The 9,961-nt window shown below is 32.8% G+C and overlaps 1 protein-coding gene across 3 annotated transcripts in view; it reads left to right on the forward strand.

The window, feature by feature from the left end:
• The window catches only part of GRIA2 (glutamate ionotropic receptor AMPA type subunit 2), a 151,831-nt gene extending 149,946 nt beyond the window's left edge, over window positions 1-1,885 (forward strand). For all 3 annotated transcript variants that reach the window (XM_038559094.1, XM_038559096.1, XM_038559095.1), the window contains one exon: window positions 1-1,885. This exon is cut by the window's left edge and continues 759 nt beyond it. The gene's annotated coding sequence lies outside the window, so the exon portion shown is untranslated.
• Window positions 1,886-9,961: the final 8,076 nt, after the last annotated feature.

The following is a 9,961-nucleotide window of genomic DNA, read 5'->3' on the forward strand; positions in this document are numbered from 1 at the left end:
ATTAAAACTTTAATGTATCCTATTCTTTAACATTTGGTGTTAATATAAAATTACTTGGCGATGCTTGACATTTGAAATAAACATTTTTCTATTGTTTTATTTGCAAGTGGTCCAATTGATTTTGCTTAGCTACAGTTTGGTCATAAATCAAATGAGTTTAAAGAGGTTATCAAATTGCTAGGTTCCCAGAGAAAATTGCCCCTTTTTAGAAGGCCAGGTGGTTTCTAGAGTAGAAACTTGTCCCAAAACAATATCTGAATCTGTTTTTAGTATGTCTTACTATAAAGAAATATTTAACATAAAGCATTTAATCTATGTAGATAAATGCTAATAGATTTAAAAAGCTAATATTAAAAAACGAATATCAGAATATGTGAGGTTCCATTTTAAACTGTTTGAGCTTGCAGAAGAGAATAGTGGTTATAAATGAAGTTAGGAATGCCTAGAAAGCAGCTTTTTAAATAGTTCCCCACAGATCAAATTCCGTAAACTAAATCTAACTTTTTGTTTTCCAAATTATAAAAGCTGTCATAAACCTTACATATTAGAAATGATTTAAGCACTTTTGAGTCACCTGCAATGTAGTGACTTCCCATTGGCATTGATAAAAACAACCCAAATATATTGTATTTATACTTATTCCTCAGGTGGAATGGCTCTTTTAACATGCCCAGTTGGGGATAAAACATCACATTTCTGTAATTTTTGACTAAAGAGCTTATATTTCTCTAGTTAAAAAATTTAAAGAGCTCTCTTTCCCTTCATAAAAGGCCATTTATTTTTCATAAAGCCCTCTAAAATAAAATTAATTTAGGGTTTTAAACAGTTGTTAACACCCAGTAGTTATCTTTATATATATATATATTTTTATTCTCGTTACTTCCGCAAGTAAGCCTTCATGTAGTGCTTGGTATCTTACTAAGGGCCATGAAGACAATTTTATTGATTATGTTTCACAGAAGGGAGAGAGAATGTAGGATTAGACAACAGCCCCTTCCATGGAACATGGTGGCATGTGGTATCATGATGTTCTTTACCAAATTTAACTGTCCCTGATCACAAATTCCAAGATAATACAATATAATTTTAGTGCATTTCTCCTCATCAGGAATGTTGGAGGTGCACTTTAAGTTTTAATAATAAATGCTAGAATGACCAAATTGCAGACTAATTGTTTCCATATTGTACTTAAAATGAGTTTTTAAAAATGAAAAAGATGACTCTATACAATCAATGCTATTTATTGTACCTCTGGGCCTACTCTTCTAAAAATTGTAGCTTATCAATTTTTCTCTGTCAAGCTTGAACTAATGTAAATAATTGAAATAATGTAAAGTTATATTTTCATGTTTTTATAGATACAACATGACAAGAATACATTAATGTAAGAGTATTTCAACTATGGATAATGTTGATTGGATAATGCACATCTCAGTTACAAAGCAGTAATCATAGTCTAATATCCATGTAACGGTGCATCAATATATTGCTATATAAATATGTCTGTGTGCATATAAGTGAAAAGTGGTCAAACAAGAGTGATGACAGCTGTTTAAAGGTTTTTTTATTCATTTTATATAAAAACTGTTATGGAAAGACCAAAATGTTTATGAACTATTCTTATGTAAATTTACAACTGTCCTTTACTGTACTTTTTTGTTTACAGTATAGTACCTTATTTTCTGCTGTGTTAAGTGGGTGTCAAACTCCAAGGAGACATACACTTTCTACAACTTCTATTGAAGATATTGGAATTTCCAATTTTTCATGTGTACTATGTCGGAAAATGCTTTTGATTTTATTTTTAAATCTAACATCGGATGGCTTTTTCGGAGTGTTGTAAAAACTTCAATCATACATAAAACATGTTCTTACAAAAGGCAAAGATCTTTATTTTTTTTTTACTGAATAGTTCTTCAAACTAATAATAATGAGAAATCAAAAAGTATATTTAAGTGTATTCCCAAACCTATTTCTATCAAACAAGGACATCTTTGCTCAGTTTCTATGTCAACTAAGTATAAACGTAGTAGAGTAGAAATAACAGTTTTTTTAGCTAAAATAATATTTAGCCAGAGTAACATTTTTGATATTCCAAATCTACAATCATTAAGTGCTTTGGGCATATGAAGAAATAAGACTGAATTTATCACATTTCTTATTTTTTGGTAGATAGAAATGTCCTACATTGCTATCAGTAGCCATTGCACTGTGTGTTGGGAGGTCAGTTGCTTTTATAGACCTATTAAAGAGCCAGAATGGTGACTTGCTTTTAAAAGTCCATAAGGGAACACAATTTCCAGGCTTACATGTTCAAAAGTGTGCTCATTTACTGTTTTGCCAAGAGATCTAAAGAGAAACTAAAACCCTTGAAGTTCTGATTAAGACTTTTTATAAAGGTGATCATTTTAATATGTAGACAGTCTTTTGCAGGTAAATTCTAAAATTATTAAGATCTTTTAGTTCTTCAAAAAGGCACATTAAAATTTCTTTTAAAAGTTTTGTGGGGTTTAATATATTTAACGTTTAATGAGTGAGTATGCAAATGCATCTGCTTAAAAATACAGTAATCTTGACTTTCCACTCTGCAAATACTCTAAATATTTTAGTGGTCATGGTAATAAATTAAGCAAATGCAGACAAACATTAACAGTAGAATAACCCTACACGATGATTGCAATACAACACCTTGACCATACCATTTAAAAAGAACCCTTACTAAAACTAATTAGAATAGAATTCAATGTGTTTTCTCCCTTTCTTTCTATTCCCTATCTCATTACATCTCAGAATTATGAATCTAGTAAATTTAAATAACTCAAGAACCACTTCTATCTTGAAATGTATCTGTGGGTTAATTTGTTTTTAAGCTGGATAGAATTTATTATCTCTTTCACTTTGAGAGCCCTCTAATCTGCCATGTAAAATGAAGTGTAATTTAGGCAAATATTCCAGTTACCTCTAATTTGGATGAAGTAAGTAGGTGTCTTAAATTAGTTGTATAAATTCTCTGTCTTAGCAATTTTAGTTGACAATGTGGTTTATTAGTAATATACTATGAACTTTGGAGAGTTTATTAGTGAAGTCTCACAAATTTTATATGAACTCAAAGTAGGCTTATTAAAGGAAATAGAAGAATGAGGTAAATATACGTTTAAAAATAGAATAATTTTGTGCAAGGGGTTCTAATACTTAAAATTGGTTTAGTTTTCATCACCAACATGAAAGACGGGGTAAGTATAAATGAATCATCATGACATTTTGAATAAAAATCAAGAGATGTATTAAATGGTTTGTGAAAGCTGTATCAAATTCCATTAAAAGGAGGGGTTCATTCTCTTAATGTATTGCTTTGGTTAGACTGTGATGCTGGAAATTCGATTAGGTTCTATCAATAAATTATATTTTCTCTATTTCTATGTTTTAAAATAACAGCAGCTCATAGACAGCATATGGCACTCTAAGTACATGAAGGTTCAAACATATTTATAAATATGGTATTCAGGCATGGAGACTAACACAAATGACAAGTTACTACCCAGTGCAAGCAAGGAAGTGCCTGGAGTGAATCTCGATCATAAGAATTTGTGTACTCACTATACATCCTGTCTCTATCAATTTCCTTCTTGCTTTACCATTTTCCATTCTCTTTCTGCCCTTAAGTACAACTGCCATTTTTCATATATGGTCCCTCATTTTTTAGTTTCATTCATCTTGCCTTTTTGCTTTTTCTCCGTGTTATCCCATCTATTTCTGGCCTGTCTTTCACGAGAGTTCTTGCTTGGAGGGCACTTGGACTACCGTTCGCTCTGTCAAAGACACGTCTGACAGTTTCAGAGTCTTCTCAATAACTGTAACAAATGACTAAGAATTTCTCCAATGAAATAAAAATTTTTCTGCGAAGCTCTAGTTCTGCGTGACTCACATATTCTGACCCAATAATCGCAAATGTGTGATACTCCTCCATGTACTTAAAGAGCCGCACAATTTATAGAATTTCTGTAGCAAGTGGGAGGTTCTTCAATGGAGAAGGAAGAGTGAGAACACTATTTTTAATATGTTTGCTCATCAGAATCTCTTTTTAAAGTCACTTTACAATGAGCACAAACCAATTCTCTAGTTGAATTCCATCTCAAGCGCTTCCCGACTATTCTTTAATTGCCTTTTTTCCCCAGTAGGTATAAGTCAGCTGTGCTATTATCACAACCGAATTCCTTTTCGGATAAGCATAGACTCACTGTTACTTCATTGGATATGCCTGAATTCCCTGAACGAATTTGGTCATTTTTCTTTCTTTTTTTTTTTCCTTTCAGGTTAATGTGCCAATTTCATTTTATTGTAAATTGGAGTGTGGGGGAGAGGATTAAGCACTTGGGAGGGAGTCAAAAACCAGGATTCTAGCTTTATCTCTCCTTGTTTCACGCCTCCCTTTGTCTCTGTCTTCTCAACTGGAGTATATGGATACTAGGACTATCTCATGGCAATGATGCAAGGAAGCTTCATAGGATTATTTAAAACATAATGTAACATTGTGTCTTCTTTAAAAAATGGTTTGAAGGAATGAGTTTGTGCACTGGAGTGCCACTTGATGCAGAAAAAGTTTTTGGCATTTAGTTCCAAACTTGTTTCCTCGTCTCAAAACATTAGAAAAGTAGTTCTGTCTTCTAACTTTCCATCATTCAGTTACTCATTCATTCTATCTAAGAAAAAACATTTATTGAATGTATCTTGACTAAAAATAAACGGAAGGTAAGGGCTAAATTTGAAACCTCTATTCTGAGGATTAAGTATATTTTCTTTAAAGCATGCAGTTCTTTGATTTCATTCACTTAGAAATACTATTTATTGTGAGGATATGGATAACAATGACATTCAAGAGTTCTATATTTCTGTCCCAACCGTTCTTAACTTAAGAGCACATACCTGATAACATTCATCAACACCCTCCGTAAATATGGACTCATGTTTTTCTCTCTCTCAAAATTTAGATTGTGTAAATTGTGCTTGTCTATATAAATTTATTTGGTATCTGATCAGTCTCTCTATCTGTATTTTCAGTGTCAAATCAAAACCATTAACAAATTGCAGTTTGGTAATTTGAAGTTGTTGCCATCTGCATGGCTTACATAAGTCTAGTATCTAATTCTTTAGATGAGCATTTAATTCAAATATCACTCAACATGTTTTGCTCAGCAGCTAAACAGTATCTTATGTTCAAACTACAACAAAAATTAAAGAAAAAATATTTTTGAAACAAGCTCATAATTTTATAATGATGAGTCTGCCAACTGAGAATTTATTCATGAAAATTCTTAAAATGAAAGTCACTATCACTTGTAAAATTTTACTTAAACATTTACATTAAATCACACAAGTTAAATGAGGATATTTAATTTCAGATGGAAAGCATTTTGAAGGAATTTGCCCTTTTGTTGGGTTTCCTAAACCAAAGAAAAATACATTTACATTTAGGAATTCATATGTTATAGCCATGGAATTTAATTATCACCCATTACATTGCCAATATTAATAGCTAAAGATGTCCATTTGGTAAGAATTGGAACCAAAATCAATTATAAGTTAACTTGCGCATATTTTCCATTTCTTTTTTTGGCTCATTGTAATGTAATTTAGAGAGTTTTTATGTAAAAATCACCCCCTAACACCAAGAATCTTATGTTCAAGAATTTTATGTTAAAAAAAAAAAATCCTTTGCCTGTTACAATTTTAAGCTATTGATATATTTGAACCATATCTAAAAACAACTTTGTGTAAGTCCTTACAGATTTAGAAGGAAATAGCCTCATAAAAATAATTTGCAAGGTTCTTAAAATACTTATGAAAATGGAAATCTGTAGTATTATAAACTGCCTTCATTCCCTCCCCAAATTAGATTTGGTTTGGCTTTGTTATCTCAACTGATCAAAGAGGAAAAGTATACTGAAGTCTAAGTCATGAGTTACAAGCATATGTAACCATAAATTTTTCATGATTCTGAAAATCATAGACAACATATCAGTCTTTACATATTCTTCTTACAAATATGTGCCTTCGTTCTCAGTGAGGGTTAATATGTATAAGCAGTGTGAAGCTGTCATATTTATTTGGGGTTCATTTTAGATTAAAACGCATTCTCAGATTTATAACTATATTTAGTCTGTATCTTAAAAGCCTTTCAAGTCTGTTCTATGTGCATTATCTTGTCAGCTTTTGTGTTAAAGAGATAAACATGTCTTTGTTCATTTTTATTTAATGTTGTTTATGTTTCTGTGCGTGTGTATGTTCATGTGTGTATTAAAAAAATTCCACATCCTCTGTAGCATTTATTCTGCTAATTATTTTATAACATTGCTGACATACCTTATGAATTTTTTAACTCAAAAAATCTTACATGGATTGCAGTAAATTATTATAGAGATTTTAAAGGGATTTTAAAAAATGAAGGAACTATTTAAGTAGGACATATAAGAATCAAAGTGACTAAACTCAAGCACGAAATTATACCTTCAAATATTTTTTTATTTGAAATTTACTTTAAGGTATTTGATTCTCCAAAATTTAGTCTCCAAGTTTTGTATTTCATAATTAGCTGTCAAATCATCTCTGCACAGGAGAGAAGCTGGAGTCACATTTAAATCATGTGTCATCTTCATCATTTTCACCATAATACAACAACAACAATAATAATAACAAGAACAACTCATGGGGAATAAAATTGTGCTTCAATATCTGGAAATGATTTTCTGGAGATGGGGAAAAAAGCATGTATCTCAACTATCTGAGGAACAGTTTCCAACATCAAAGGACAATTAGTTACTATATTAGTAACTTTCAGTGAAAATTAGTAATTTTCAGTGTCACGATTATTGTCAGGACATCCATTTCCCTGATTATACTGACTGAGGCATATAGGTTAAGTCATTGGCCAACCGAATATGGCTGGGAAAGGATAAGTCAAGATTATATCCAAGGTTGGTTCCCAATTCCAGCCCTATTCTCCACCCTTCACCTCCTTTACCAGATAGGATCCCTTTAGTTCTCAAACAGCTATATATTAGAAGAGTAGGAGTGCTCTACCAAAAAAAGACATTTTTATTTCAAAAACTCATGCTGTAACTTTTGAATTAAGACACTCTTTTTTTTTTTTAAGATTTTATTTATTTATTCATGAAAGAAACAGAGAGAGAGGCAGAGACACAGGCAGAGGGAGAAGCAGGCTCCATTCAGGGAGCCCAACGTGGGACTCAATCCCAGGTCTCCAGGATCACACCCTGGGCCGAAGGTGGCGCTAAAACCGCTGAGCCACCAGGGCTGCCCCAATTAGGATACACTCTTGTGATTCAATCTGTATCCAGAAACTTTTCATACTCCCTTTGGGATAGATGGCATAAACTGGCCAGGGAAACTGAATGACAATAGAACTACAATTTTAAATATTATTACACATTTTTAAGTAAGTACTTACATTTATGTTTCTTGACATCTTAAATATTTATGAGGAAAACATAATCATTCAATCTAGTAATTAGTAAAGAAATACACATGCCCACCTTTGTTTATTGGCTGTCCCAAGACCATTTTTGAAAATAGTAGGATTAAAAATACAAACAACCTACCATTATTATATATTAACTTGCTTCCAGACAATGTGAAAATACTTTGCAAGTAAAAATTTTAAGAAGTGGTTAAAGCCATAGATTGAGTATATAATGTCAAATATACATTTTAACGTTTATTTTTAATGTTTATGAAGAGTGACTTCTTTAGCTCTATTTGGTTATAAAAATAATATCTGGGTTTGTAGTTTATATAAAACTTCTGCGTATAAAACAGTATTACTGCAGAGCAATGTGTAAATTTCAAAACATTTTCAGATTTGGTTCTCAGGCTTATATTCATATTCTCACATTATCACATTATGCCTATTAACATGCTATCTTTCCAAATACAATGGCAAAACAAAATATTTTAAAGCATAGAATTTATCATTTATTCCTGAAAAACATCCATAATTTGCTATTTTCACTTTTTCTGTTTTTTTCTCTGTTTTTCATAATGTGCCCTATCCATTTGGTCAGCTTTCATTCACAAATATCCACATGATAATGATTCCCATTTAATTTCCCCTTCTCTACTAATAAGACATTACAAAAATACATAATTTGGCATAAGCCTAGTAATCTCTCAAGTAGCATGTGAAGATTGTCTTTTCTTTTTTTTTCTTTTTTATTTATTTATTTATTTTTTTAATTTATTTTTTATTGGTGTTCAATTCACTAACATACAGAATAACCCCCAGTGCCCGTCACCCATTCACTCCCACCCCCCGCCCTCCTCCCCTTCTACCACCCCTAGTTCGTTTCCCAGAGTTAGCAGTCTTTACGTTCTGTCTCCCTTTCTGATATTTCCCACACATTTCTTCTCCCTTCCCTTATATTCCCTTTCACTATTATTTATATTCCCCAAATGAATGAGAACATACAATGTTTGTCCTTCTCCGACTGACTTACTTCACTCAGCATAATACCCTCCAGTTCCATCCACGTTGAAGCAAATGGTGGGTATTTGTCATTTCTAATAGCTGAGTAATATTCCATTGTATACATAAACCACATCTTCTTTATCCATCATCTTTCGTTGGACACCGAGGCTCCTTACACAGTTTGGCTATCGTGGCCACTGCTGCTATAAACATCGGGGTGTAGGTGTCCCGGCGTTTCATTGCATTTGTAGAAGATTGTCTTTTCTTGTCACACCTAACCTGGATCTCCCACACCCCCTGCACCCCAAGCAAAGCTGATCCAGTACTTTGTGTGTTCAAATGCTGTACCTAGTAAACATCTCCCTAATACAACAGTGATGCTATATTTTCTGTGATTTGCTTAAACATTTATTTCCATTATTATAGTGTGAGCTTCCTGAAGGCGGGGAATAAATATGTCTTTTTCATCCTGGAGTATTTAATATTTCTTCAAAATAATCATAATAGGGCAGCCTGGGTGGCTCAGTGGTTTAGCGCTGCCTTCAGCCCGGGGCCTGATCCTGGAGACCTGGGATGGAGTCCCATGTTGGACTCCCTGCATGGATCCTGCTCCTCCCTCTGCCTGTGTCTCTGCCTCTCTCTCTCTCTCTCTCTCTCTCTCTCTCCCATGAATAAATAAATAAAATCTTTAAAAAACAAATAAACAAATAATCATAATAGATTATACTTATAAAGCACATATTATGTGCAAGGCCTCATTCAATGAGGTTCATACTATTGTCATAACCCTCATTTTACAAATAAGGGATCTGAGGCACAAAGACACAGAGAGGTGAAATAATTTGTTCAAAGTCATGTGGCTGGTAAGAGGTAGAAGCAGGTTTCGTATCAGGGTGTGATGGTGTCAGCAATATGATGCTAAGTGATTAAAAATGTATTCTGAAAAAAAAATTAATGAATTTAAAAAAAGATAATTAAGAACTGGACTCATCAAAGAGCCAGACAAATGCTGGGAGCTTAGATATATAATGAGTACTCAAACATGACTGGATATATAATAAATTGGAGAAAAAAAGTATTCAGTAGAGTCCCCTTGGGACCATGGGATGTGTAATCGTAAAGGCTACTGTAATAATTCACTTAGGCTAGAGATCCCTGATCCTGGATACTGGATACACTCCAGTAAGAATAGAGAATTGCTAAACTGCCATCTAAAGAGGGTGCACCACATTAGCTTTTGGTCTGCTGAGTTTGGAGCAAGAGCAGAGTTACTAAGCAAATGGAGGCAAAGTTCAACATAAATCAGCCCCTTTTCCAAAGGACCTTTTAATAGCACATTATTTTTACATAATGCTGTTTTTTTTAAAGTCATATTTTATGACCAATGCTGCAAGTATCTTCTAGTTCAATAGACATGTATTTTGTTTAGCAATCTTTGTAATGACTTCCTTTTAAAAAGGATCACATTGTTCCAATTTC

This window comes from Canis lupus, chromosome 15 (assembly GCF_011100685.1).
Source record: "Canis lupus familiaris isolate Mischka breed German Shepherd chromosome 15, alternate assembly UU_Cfam_GSD_1.0, whole genome shotgun sequence".
Lineage (NCBI taxonomy): Eukaryota > Metazoa > Chordata > Mammalia > Carnivora > Canidae > Canis > Canis lupus.